Below are 13,380 nucleotides of genomic sequence, written 5' to 3' on the forward strand. Positions count from 1 at the left end.
CTCATGAAATACTCCACTCAGGTGGGATACATGTAAGTTACACTGTAGGTAAAATGACTGAGGTTAGTTCTCTTGTACTCATAATACTGGATGAACAATATTCTGCAGAATATTATGGTGGCCAGTTTTAAAAGCTGATAAACCAGGGAGGCCACCCTGTCTGGGCCAACACTCATTCAGATTTATTTAATTAGTGAGACAGGTGTTATGACAGAGACTGACCAAGGGGGTCTACTGTTCTTTTATTCCCTAGAGAATGAAAGTTCAAGCCAAAGGACTGTTCTTTTATTCCCTAGAGAGTGAAAGTTCAAGCCAAAGGACAGTTCCTGCTCTGTTTCTGTCCTCCTGAAGTTTGTGCTCTTCTTTTACCCAGATGGGCCTGGAGTCCTGGCTGAGACAGTTCATTTGACCTTTGGGGACAACTAAAAGAGGGGCACCCAATACCTACAGCTAAGCCTCCATCAGCACTCCAGAGGAAGGTGTGCATTCCCCCTTCTGATTGTCTCTCAGAGCAAAGATTGAGGATCGGTAGAACACCTCATTATGAGTCCTTTCCCCCCTGAGGCAGATTTAAGGGTGACATCCTATCACTATTATCATAGCTCATTCGAGGCATGAAGGAGCATGTTTCTACTTTTAACAGAAACAGAAAAGCAAGCAGGCAAGCACAATTGTGGAACAACAAATGATGTTTAATAAAGATTTTCAGACATTACACATTCTGAAACTGCATGGCTTTCCTTCTGGGAGGGAATTCTTTCTGTATATTGCTTAAAAGCAACAGTCAATAGTCAATCTGATCATCCTACAGGTTGCCATGAGAAACAAAAGACACTGCATGATGATGTCATAGGGTCTCAGCATGCTTCCAAAGGCAAACTTGCTATAATCACCAAATCTGTATTTTCTAGATAAGTCATTTTCTCTTTTTTTCGCGATTTACGCAATTATTCAGTGAGTGTAATCTATTACGTAGAATACTGTGGGTGAAACAAACAAAAAAATTGAATGTACAATCTCCACCCTCAAATGCTCAAGGGGCATATAGGTGTGAAGTTGAGTGCAAGTGTGAATGAGGAGATAGTGAAAAGATGGCCTCAGATGCAGAAATGAGAGAATTGGGAAGGCTGAGGCCTATGTCTCATTTCAACAGTGTGATTCTTGGCAAGAGAAGGGGTTAGCTCTGGTGTAGAGCAATGGAGCAGGAGCATGAACAGAAGAAAAATATTCATAACTTGCTTTGAAACAACCACCATCTCAGGCAACCTCATAACCACCTAGTCCAGCAGCAACTCTTACTCTCTCCATTTCACAGACTAAGACACTGGGGCTTAGAGAGGAATAGAATTTGTCTACGGCCACATGTGTATGAAGTAGAGAACCAGAATTCAAACCTAGGACACCAGCTCTGGATTTCCCATCACTGATCTCAAGGTACCACAAATTAGACATGCGACAAGAATGTCCTAGCACAGCACTGCCCAATAGAAATATAATGGGAGCCACACAGTAATTTATATGTTCTAATGGCCATATATAAAATTTTTAAGACAAATGAAATTAATTTTAATGTTTTATTTAACTCATAACCAAAATATTTTTATTTCTACATGTAATCAACATTAAAAAAAATCTATTGAGTTACCCTTTCTAATTTGGTGCTTACTTATATTTGAATTTGGACTAGTCACACACCAAGTGCTCAGTAGCCACATGTGGCTAGTTAACAACACAAGTCTGGTATATATTATGAGAGAAATGATTTTAGAGAGAGAGAGAATACACAGATTAGATACAACCAGAATGGAATGAATCACACAGATTTAAACTATTTTTGATACTTGTTTCCATACTTGTAGCAATAAATGACAAATTCTATCTACAGAACATAATTGTAGATAATCAACAGATATCGAGCACTGTTATGTCACAGCCTGCAGGGTTCTAGTAAGCCCCTTTTAACATGATACCCATGAGCAACATCTGGCCACTTTGGCCTGAAGCAGAGGCCTGAAACAATGAGAGTCAACTAGCTGATGGTTTAAATGCTTCCCGCCTTCCTTCCAATTTACCAGATTAAAAATGTAAATTACGCTAAATGTGTCCCTTTCCCCTCGGACTTATTCAAGGTCCAATCCCAGTCTGAAAGCTTCCTTTCTTATCAGTGATTGTGTCCATCCCTTGGCTAAGTTCTTGAACTATATAAATATAGGTAAGAAAGAATGAAAGGGTCTACGGCCATGCTACCCTGAACAAGCCCGATCCTGTCTGATCACGGAAACTAGGCAGGGTCAGGCCTGGTTAGTACTTGGATGGGAGACCAACTAGGAAGACCAGGCGCTGTAGGCTTAAAAAATAAAAATAAAAAAAATAAGGGATTGTAAGATGACAAGGTCCTTGCAATCTGTGAGGTCAACCAAGGGTTGTCTCGCCTAAAAAACAAAAAAAAGAAAGAAAGAAAAAAGAAAGAATGAAAGAAAAATTTCCTGATTAATTTTCATCTTCGTGTCATTACAACTAACTGTATCCTTTAAAGCACAAAATAAATCTCACAGCCTATGACTGGCAGGTCCAGTCACTCACACTTAAACATCATCTCCCCCAGCTTGGGTGATGCTCCTAACAGCACTTAACCTTCACTTAAGTCATTTTGTTTAAATGTTACCATCAAGGAAACACATTCTTAAACCAGACAAGGGTTGAGTTGGAATTTTCTATTCTCAGTTCTCATCCAGAATGAAGCTATTCTGCAACCCAACAAACTCACCCCTGGATCCTTCACTCATGCTAAAATGCAAGTAATTATACCTCAGTGCTCTATTCTCAAATTTGATTAGTAGCAGAGCCCCTGAAAATCATGGAGTTCTTGAAATATCATGAAAATGTACCATATACAAATTAAAATCAATTAGATAATTCTATACATTAAATTAGATGCCATCTTAGATTCTAGTATATACAAACCATAGCATATGACAAGAGTATGAATGGAGAAACTTTTACAACTGATAATAGCCCATCCTTTGATTTAACATATTTATTAGAGTTGATGAAAATAGCCATAACCAGATGAGTAGCCGAACCCTCTGAGGATGAGTTTTTTCTTGGAAACTCAGCTTGAAAACTAATAGGTTACAAAGTCAGCCATTTTTCACCAGCTTTATCTTTCAACAGGATCCAAAACTTTGGTGGCAGAAAAGTGATGTCAAGTCTTAACCACTAGTAGAAGAGGATGGATTTTCGACTTGCGGTCTACAGTAACTCCCAGAATCACAATGTAAGCAATGAGGGTATGCCGATTAGCAGACAATACCACAACTCCTAACTAAGAACAAACTCTCCACAGCCAGTTTGTCCCACTGCATCCTGTCACCAGTCCAGAATGTGGTAGAAGTGAGCGAAGGGGAAGTGGAGAACAAGAAAAGTAAGATCTATACGCCAGTGTGACTGAGACCTGAAAAACAGTGGTTTTATATATTTAAAGAGGCCCTGGGAATGCAGTTCTCACTTCCTAGGCAGCCTCTGCATAGCCATCATTTGTCTTTGCCAGAAGCCTTTGCATCAAGGTCCCTGACTACAGCCAAAGTAACAGAAACCAGAATTAAAATGATTCAAAGGTGGTTGACCATAGATGATTCTTTTTTTTTTAACATTTTATATGGAAAAGGTCACTCATATGCCAATAGAATACTAGAGTGAACACCATGTACCCATCACTCAGCTTCAGTAATCTTCAAGATGTAGACAAGCTGTCAATCTATACCCCTACTCATGTCTCTCACACATACACTGAATTATTTTGAAACAAATCCCAGACTTTTTATTAATTCAAATGTAATTATTTCTTTACGTATCTACAAAAAAATAAGGCTTTGAAAATATATAATCATAATATCATTATCATATTTGAAAAGATAACAATTCCTTAATATCATCCAATATTCAGTTAGTGTTCAAATTTCTCCTATTGTCTCATATATTTTTTTGTAGTTGGCTTGTTTAAAAAGAATCTAAAAATAGTCCATATATTATATTTTGTTCTTATGCTCCAAAATTTCCTGTAAGGTGGAAGGCTTAATTATATTTCGGCTCAATTTTTTTTTTTTTTTATTTTTTGGCAAGTAGACTTCATAGGCGGTGCTGTGTACTTCCTGTTGCAACACATCAGGAGGTACATAAAGCCTGATGTTAATATTGATCAATGAGTTCAGGTATTGCCAGCCCAATTCATATGTTAGAATGTTCCCTATCAGCTTTTCAACTAATGGTCTTAGCAGGCATTGATGTTAATTGCTTAGATCAATTATCTCATTAAGGATGAAATGTTGATATTTTAAATCTATCATTCTCCATTCAGTAACCAGAATTTTCCTATGAAGAAAAACTTTCTCTCATCAAATATTTTGTTGCTCTGAGGTACAGGTCACACAGGAAAAAAGTTAAAGATTGAGCTCTTTGCTCTTATTTGCCTATTTTCAAAATAATAGATTAGTTCCCTGGCATCCCACAAAGGTTATCAATTTTTTTGTATTATTATAAATTATGTATATTAATCTATCTTATGTATTTCAATCCGTTTGCAGTTATATTCTTTTAGATTCTCTAATTGTTTCATCTTTGACCAGTGCAAGTCTCTCGAGTAGGCTTCTGAATCTTTTTAACACAATCCCCAAAGCCTTCAATGGTTTCCTTGTTCTCTAATATGACAAAATGTACCAAGCTTACCTTATGCATTTTTTCTGCCAAACATGAAATTCACCATTTTCCCCAAAACCCTGGGTTTATTTGTTTGCTTTCTAGAAAAGGCTATGTTTTTACCTCCCCCCATCTCCCATTTCTCCTCATTCTACCAGAGAACACTGACTATGAAACAAAGAACTACTGCAAAGAAGAGACATCGAGTACCAGTCAGCAGCCCTTTGGGGATGACAGGTAGGTAGGTCTGACAATAAAAGAGGTCATGTCCAGTAGAATTCAATTCCATAGGAATCTAAGTTCCAAGGCTGGGAGGCAACTTCTACAACTATCCTGCTACCATTCTAGGGCTAACCCCAACCTTGAAGATAGCAAAGTAAAAGAAATCACATACTTGATGATATGGTTAAGCTAATGAATCAGCCAATCGGGAAGTCGCCCTACCTCTGGACTGGTGATGTGTGAGATAATAAATCTCTTGTTGTTAGTTGCTTTTGAGACAATGCTTTCTGTTACTTCAAGCTAAGTCCCTAATGGATACACAGCTTCCAATTTAGAAAATAATTGATTATTACACAAGTCATCAGTTCTGCCCACTTCCCCCTATGTCTTTATATGGTTCACGTCCCTTGAATACATTTGGGGAAAGGAGTTTGGGGGTTTCTCCACCATTTCCAAGTGAGTCTAACTTCAGCCTGTGTCTCTGCCATCACCTGCCTTGGATTCACTCCCAGCTCTGGCCCAAGTGTTTAAATTCTTTTACTGCTGGTCACTGCCTAGAAAGCTTGGCCCATGCCCTTTCCTTTCACTCCTCCAGAGCAGCAACATTAGGTTGTGTGAGTAGCAAACTATTATTGAAGTTTGGGGCTTAATAAAGAGCAGTTATAATACGTGCAGAAACAACTTCACACTGAATGTCAGCCATCCTTGTTCCAAGAAATTCACTGGTGGTTCCCGCCGCAGGAAATCGGTCACTGACTATGTTGCTTCAAGAACCCTAATCTCCCGCTGGATTACTTAGTACCCACCACCACCACCATCCCTACCTTCTTCTCTTCCAAGTTCTTCTGTCATCTCAAGATGACAATTGCAGAGTTTCTGTTAATTTTACTATACAGAGCAGTGAGCTCATCTTTGTTTAAATGTCTTCAATTCCAGGAATGTCCAGGTACCTTGTTTTCAATAACAAACAGACTCACTAAGACATTCTCCTAAGCAAAAGAATAATTCCGTCTCTGAAAGAGAAACTAATTCTGCCTTCCTCTTGAGTCAAGCTGCTCAAATTCAGCCATCTCTGAAAATATTATTGATTTTCTTTATTAGCACTTAAAATGAGAATAAGGATACCTATCTTATAGCACTGCCAGAAAGGTTTATCAGTAGGTAAGTTTAGGACTGTTATGTAATCTTTTGTGGCTTATTTTACTCATCTGTAAAATGAGGATAAATAATAATACCTACCTCAGAGCTCATAAGGTTGTGGTGATTAAAATATATTAATGTATGCAAAGGGCTTGGAACAGTGCCTGGTACATACTAAGTCCTCCACAAATGTTAGCAGCTGCTGCTGCTGCTGCTGCTGCTTCTGTTTTTATTTTATCAAACATCTTTGATCTAAAAAGTTTGTTTAAACATACTGCTACAGGGAAGATAAGAGTCCCTACAATACAGGGTCGTTGTGAGCACTGAGTGATATGTATAATCTAAAACACCACCTAGGATACAGAGACTAATAAACGCAGGCTCTTAATGCTGAGATCAGTCATAGCATATGCAAAGCACCCACACATTGTAGAAGATCAATAATGTGAGATTGTATTATTTTACTTCTCAGGGAGGTGATGAATGATGTTAGAGATTGGGAAGGGGTTGGTATTTTAAAAAACTTCTGACAAGAGGCCCCATTTTGATGCCTATTGGAGACATCATTTGTGATTACTATTACCCTATGAGTATTATGAGTAGAAGTGGCCGTAATGTGGAGTAGTGGCTGAGCAGCTGCATAGGACATGTACTGTATTCTTATTCTATGTGGAAGTAGAGATCAACATGATCCAGCCTCTACCAGCAGGTACAAGCAGGAAGGAAAAGCCCAGGGTCTCACGGCTCACTCCCACTCCCCCAGCCTTGCTTGCCGATGGGGATTAGGCCAGCCTCTGAGAGAGTTTGCTGGAGATCAGCTTCCATTCAAGTGACCATCACCCTGCCACAATGAGAGACTCAGAAGGAAGTCTGCAACATGGGCTCCCCAGTGCTACAAGGGTGATGAGGAAAACAGAGAACCAGCCTTTCTCTCAGCTCCTTCCCAGTTTTTCCTAGACCCACGGGAGCCAGCAAGCCCCGCCAGCTACCCCAGGAGTTAAGAATGGACATGGAAGTGAGGAAACCAGAAAACACACTGGGCCCTGAGCCTGGACACCAAACATTACTAAAGACATGGGTCAAGGTGACCAAAAGTGTCAGACTTCCTCAGGAGCGCTGACTGGATTGCAGGTAACTAGAATCAGAGAAAGGAGTTCTCTGTCCTCGCCACAGAAGAGCTGAGAGAACGTTTATGGCATTTCCATGAAGATTAAAATTCAAATCCACTAAGAGCAAGCAGGCAGCAGAATTGGTGTGAACCCTGAGTAACAAAGGGAATCAGCTAGAGACCAACCATAGGCCACCTGTCTTACTTGCTGAAGCAGAGACAAGACAGGCCCCAGACCCACCATGTGGGTGTCAGGGATCTGAGTAGTACCTGACGGATTTGATCCTGCCTCTAAGTAGCAGAAAATAAAACATCAGGAAGTTTGGTCAACTAAACAGGGAAAATTGGAGAAAACCTCTTGAGCTGCCTGTTCAGAAACCCAGACACCCATTTCTTAGAAACAATGACTCTGTGGAGTTAAGTTCACTTCAAATATTTCTCAATCATTCTCCAAAAATAGACACCAGGGCAGGGGGAAGAAAAGCCTGATGCAAGGATACTGGCTACTCTGAGAACTGACCATTATACAGTAATAGAAGCCTCTTAAGAAAGAAACTAATTGAATGTGTCTGCACTAAAATGATTACATGGCTATTATCTGCCCACTCAGAGAAAGTGCAAAACACAAAGTCGGAAACATGGCAAGCAGCAGGCTTAATTGTCTTCTGTAAGGAATGGCTTTTGTTTTGCTCAGCACTCCATCAAAAATACTAAGTGTTAATGTACCCTGTATAATCTATCTGGCCAGCTAACTAGTTTAATTCATCACACACCATGTGAAAGAATAAAAGCAGGTTGGTAGTGACAAGTTAATGGTAGAGGTAGGAAATAAAACGGAGAAACACACTTTGATTGATGGTGCAGAACTATTAGGTGCTACTTTAGACGGACTCTGCCTGGTTTTATATAGTGGCCAATCAAAGCAAAACAGATCGAGTAATTTAAAACTTTAAATACGTCTCCTCAATTAAAACTTTAAAAGGCTAGTGGATGCATTGCATTTTGATCAAACAATAAAACTTCAATTACAGCCAACTCTCAAATATCTACAAGTAGATCCACCGTTTTAAAAAAACTTAATTTTAGCCCCTCATTGGCCTGATAATCTGTTCTGCCAGCCCTATCCACCTTGTTATCAAACTCTGTACTTTGACTCTATCTACACTTCCTTAGACCAGGATGAAGGGGGTGCTTTTGGAGTAGAAACATTTAAAATCAGACATCTCCTTTATCTGCAAAGAATATGGAAGGGTGAGCGGTACCAATCTTAGAGGATCTAGAGGTATCTCCTTAGGCTGATGTCTTGCTACAGTCTGAAATAATTTGTCAGCCCTCCCCAAGACTGAGTGAAAACTAGGAAGTCTCATAGAGGCAAGATGGGAAACATATCTCTCCAGAACTTCTTATTATCCATCACAGCAAAGCTTGTTAGGTTCATCTGAACCTCATAACCAAAGCTGGAGCCCTCTCGGTCTGTTTAGTAGCTGTAGATTGCAAACAGGGCCATTGTAAAAATGTTTTCACATATTAGACTATATGGAATATATTCCAGCAATAGACTTTCTCTCCCTCCTCTCTTTCTCTCTCTCTCCCTAACGCCCCACACACATATAAAATATCTCTCAAGAAGTATGTAAAGGCTTCATAACCTTAGTTGTCTCTAAGGCAGGGAAACAAGCGGATCAGAATAGAAAAGGAGACATTTTTATTATATGCTTTCTTCAAACCTTTTGAATTTGGAACATGTAAACACACCTATTCGAAAATAAACAAATTGCATAGTTAGCCCCATTAATCTCTACTCTCAGCTCTCTCATTTCTTGTTCCCTATCAATTTAGTCACTGTCAGTCATCTGTGTGTAAACACACACTATGACTCCCAGGTTGTTCTGTAACCTTCCTTCTGATCTTGTGATCTGCATCAGAAATCGCTTCTCATTAAAGAGATTTCTTCATTAATATTCTTTTGTGCCTCTAGGTCCTAGATCCAACAATTTAATACCCAGGCATCTAGCAATGCCTTTAGTTACCTCCACCTGAAGGTCTAAAAATATATAAATTCTTCAGCAGAGCCTCAGCTTAGCACTATCTTCATGTCTTTGACCTTCATGGCATAATCTATGTACTCACTGTAAAAGACAGTTGCTTCCTTCTCCTGGGCATGACTTCGGCCCCATTTTAGCCCTTTGGAGCTATAAATTGGGGATTTTCCTCTTGGATTCTCATGGCCCACCCCAAGACCGCTGGGCTCACTCAGTCCACAGGGGAGTTGTATTGACCAAACTCTGGCAAGCAGAGATCTGAAGAGTTTGATCAGTCCACTTCTGCTGTTGCCTCCCACAGCACAGATGTCACAGAGAAACACCCGTCCTGCTAGTCCTATCAGTGCTTTGCATGCTACAGTGATGCCTTGTCTGCTCCTCATCTCTATTCATTTATTCATCCCTGTTCTCCAGATTAGGCCTCCAGAATCTGCTGCATGCTGTGTGGGCTCTGCTCACTGCCTAAGGCTACCCTTAGAGGGGTTCTGTTTGATCTCTTGATGTTTCTGCCAGTAGGTGTCTTTAATGTGAATCTCAGGAAGCAGGGGTTGAAGTCTCAGCTTCCTGCTGCCCCAGAGGCTCTGGACTCAGGCAAACTCTCCCCAATAAATCAGCTCTGCATACCTGACAGTACTAATTAAGGCACAAAAGGTTCTAATGCTCCCCTTGGGCTAGGAGTATTTACTCACCTTCAGTGTGCATAACTAAGAGGCTCCATGCAAATGACTCTCCCCTGAACAAAGAAAGTCAAATCTAAGGTGATATGCTGTCTCTACCTCTGGATGTATGTAGCAGAGGCTGACTGTAAACCTTATCTCTCACTCAACCCCACCGCAGGCATCTCCACTTAACCTCTGCCTAAACAAATAGACTTTTTCAAAAGCAAATGCAGTTTAGGACTTTAACTAATAATGTCACAACAGCTTATAACCAAAAAAAAAAATAGTTATCTTAGAGGCCACTGACAATATTGAGTCAGACTTTTCATTTCACAATTATAAGGAATACGAAGAATGTACCAGTCCCCTAGAATTATTTTCATATCAAAGTGATTTAAAACATTCAATAGTCTGGCTGATTGTATGGCCACTCCCACCCACCTCCCACCTTGCCACCTTCCCTCGTAAAAGCTAGAAGTGTTATATACCCACCTTACCAAGCTTTGTTGCAACTGACAGTGGCCAAGTCATGGCTCTGGCCAAGAAGACAGTGACTTAAAGTCTACAGGCAGGTTTCTGAGAAACAAAAGAGATAGAAAAAGCTGTTGCTGCCCTTCCTTTCCTTTCCTGCATTTACTACTGACTTGATGACTGACAGGATAGCAACCATAAGGTAATAAGTATTAGGAAAAGACCAAGAAAATTGCAATAAAATTTTCCCTGATATCATTAAGCCACCAAACCAGCCCCCTGAAGCTGCCCTGTTCTATGAACATCTTGTTCTATGAAATAATTCAACCCCTATTTGTTTTTGTCCCTTAGTAAAGTTTCCTGCTACTGGTAACTAAACACAATCCTATGTTTTACAGATGTTGCCCTCAAGGAATCCATATTCTAGTGGTAGAAATAAGAGATTTTTTCAAATTTCTAAAATACAAAATGAGAGTTATGAGGATGATTTGACAGAACGCAATAAATTATATAAAAGTCATAACCACATTTATCCAAACATTTCAGAGAATGCTGGTAGAGGTATTGTATATTTAAGTATAGTGCTTTCTTCCATAGTCAGCATTCTAAAACATAAATATATTACTGCATATAGCTGAGCTCTTCAGGAACTGCAAATGAAAGACACATTGCTTGGAAAATATCCAATTTTACACATAGTACTTATCTTTTCAAATACATAAAAGCCATAAAGCAGAAGAATTTAAAAGTGTTGTAGAGAATCTGACGATGCCTAAGGTTATAAAAAGTCAAATTTCCAAATTTACTGTGAATATGCATTTTGTTCAAATTTCCAAATTTACTGTGAATATGCATTTTCCCAAGCTTTTCATTGTTAAACACTGCATAGATATGACCGAGTTTCATATTTGCCTAATACTATAGATACAGCAAATACACAAATTAAAGAGGCTGCAGATATCTTCACTTACTGAATTTTTCCCTTGCTCTTAAGTTGGGTTTAAGTGCAAAGTTAAGATTGTATAGAATATTTTGCATACATTGTATCAGCAGAGAGCTACAAGTATTTTAGTGATTCTGTTTTGCAATATGTGTGCTATTAACATGATGTCTGAAATACAGGCGTATATTTTTCAATAATTTACTGCATAATTTTTAGAACAATGGAAAACGCAAACACTAGTCTCATGTTTTAAAACATTTCAATTAAGTTTGCATCAAAAATTGGCATTGCATTACCATCAGAGATCTCATTAGGTGCAGAGGGTGACTGAGCTGGGAAGGCTGTGTATTATAATGAAAATAACACTGAGTTATCTTCAAAAGACTGAAGTTCTAGCTCTGACTCAGGAAATTGTGAGCTGTGCAACTTCTGAGGTGTCACTAACCTCTCTGAACACATTTTTCTCATTGGTAAAACGTTGAGAGTAACACTCATCTTATACAGTCATCGTTAGAAAGGTCAAATAAGAGAAAAGGTGGAGACTACGCCTTTAAAACTATAAAGTATGCCACAGATAGAAAGTATAAACTCCTCCAGTTCCGCTACTGAATCAGGACAATCTTGAGATGTGTTTTAAATTTTGTGTGCTTCTACTTAGTCTAAAAATGACAGGAGCATCTTCTTTTCCAGGGAAATTTGTGTTCCTCTCTTAAAGGAAATTTCAGAATCAAAGTTAAAGGTAGGAAATCTGTATACTTTTCATTTATGCATTTATCAAGTGCTGACTATTGTAGTACTATATAGAGGCCAAGGATATAAAGGTAAATAGGATACACTTTTCTGACCTTCAGAAGCCCAAGGTCTCATAGGGTCTATAACCACACAAACATGTGATTATTATACACTGTATGGTGTATCAATAATGAGAAGCTGGTAGTCTTTAAAAGGAGGTGAAAGAGTAACTCTGAACCTCTTGGTTACAGTCTGAAAAATCAGAAAGAGAACCAGAGAGAGGAAACATTGCTGGGTAAAGACAAATTTCCTCTATGTCACAGTTTGCTTGGAACCTGCCCTTCAAGTAAGGCTTCCCAGGAGTTAATTTTAGCAGCTTCTTTGGGTCTTCTCAGATGAAGGTGTGGTCGTGGTGGGCTGAATCCCTAATGGCAATTAACTCTCTTAAAAGAGACCATACATGATGAGTTGCAATAAAGTTTTTATCCAGTTTTTGGTTGGTGAATTCTTTGCTTCAAGAAATACTTCTGTTAAACAGGACAAACAGAGACTCATGGACATGTACTATAGTCTAGTGGTGACCAGAGGGAGGGGGTGGGGGAGGTAGATGGGGTAAGGAAGGTCATATATGTGGTGACTGACAGAAAGAAATCTGAGAGGTGAACATACAGTGTAAATATATATATATTTTATATATATATTCCTTACTGTTAAAATGTACAGATGAAACTTATTGGATTCCGTTAACCAACGTCACTATAAAAAATTAATTAATTAATTTTAAAAAAAGAAAATTCTAATATTATAAACAATCACCATGGGGAAAAAAAGAAAGAAAAATATTTTTGTGATTCGGTGGTCCCTTGACCTGAAGTCAGTATTGAATAGCACTATAATCTTTTCGATTCTGAGATAGATCCAGTAACACATCCGTTACTGGAAAAGAGCTTCCTGGCACCACTGTTAAACAAGTAGCTCCACGAGATTTTTTTAAGAAATCAAAGCAGAATTCATTTACTCAATAAACATTTCCTGAGGCTCTATTAGACAAGAGACATTAGGAACACAGAGTTAGCTAGGACATACTTTTTGCCTTCAATGACCTTACAATCTAGAAGGGGTGACAACCACATGATTAAATAGCCCCATAAAGGGCTAAAGAGGCTGTAAAAGGTGAAGCAGAGGTATGAGGACTATAGAGTAGGGATTTCATGTAAGTTCAAGAAAGGATTCAGGGAGGGAGGGAGGGAGTGTTGAAATACAAGCAGGTATTAACCAGATGAACGAAGAGAAAGAATATTCTGAATACCAGTATAAATGAGAGCACAAAGGAGCTGTGTTCTATAAACTATGCGCTTTTTTTTTTTT

The 13,380-nt window shown here is 38.9% G+C and overlaps 1 pseudogene; it reads left to right on the plus strand.

Moving 5' to 3' along the window:
- Positions 1–2,230: 2,230 nt before the first annotated feature.
- LOC112485047 lies at positions 2,231–2,349 on the plus strand (annotated as a pseudogene).
- The last annotated feature ends 11,031 nt before the right edge of the window (positions 2,350–13,380 follow it).

Source organism: Pteropus alecto, unplaced genomic scaffold (genome assembly GCF_000325575.1).
Source record: "Pteropus alecto unplaced genomic scaffold, ASM32557v1 scaffold95, whole genome shotgun sequence".
Taxonomy (NCBI): domain Eukaryota; kingdom Metazoa; phylum Chordata; class Mammalia; order Chiroptera; family Pteropodidae; genus Pteropus; species Pteropus alecto.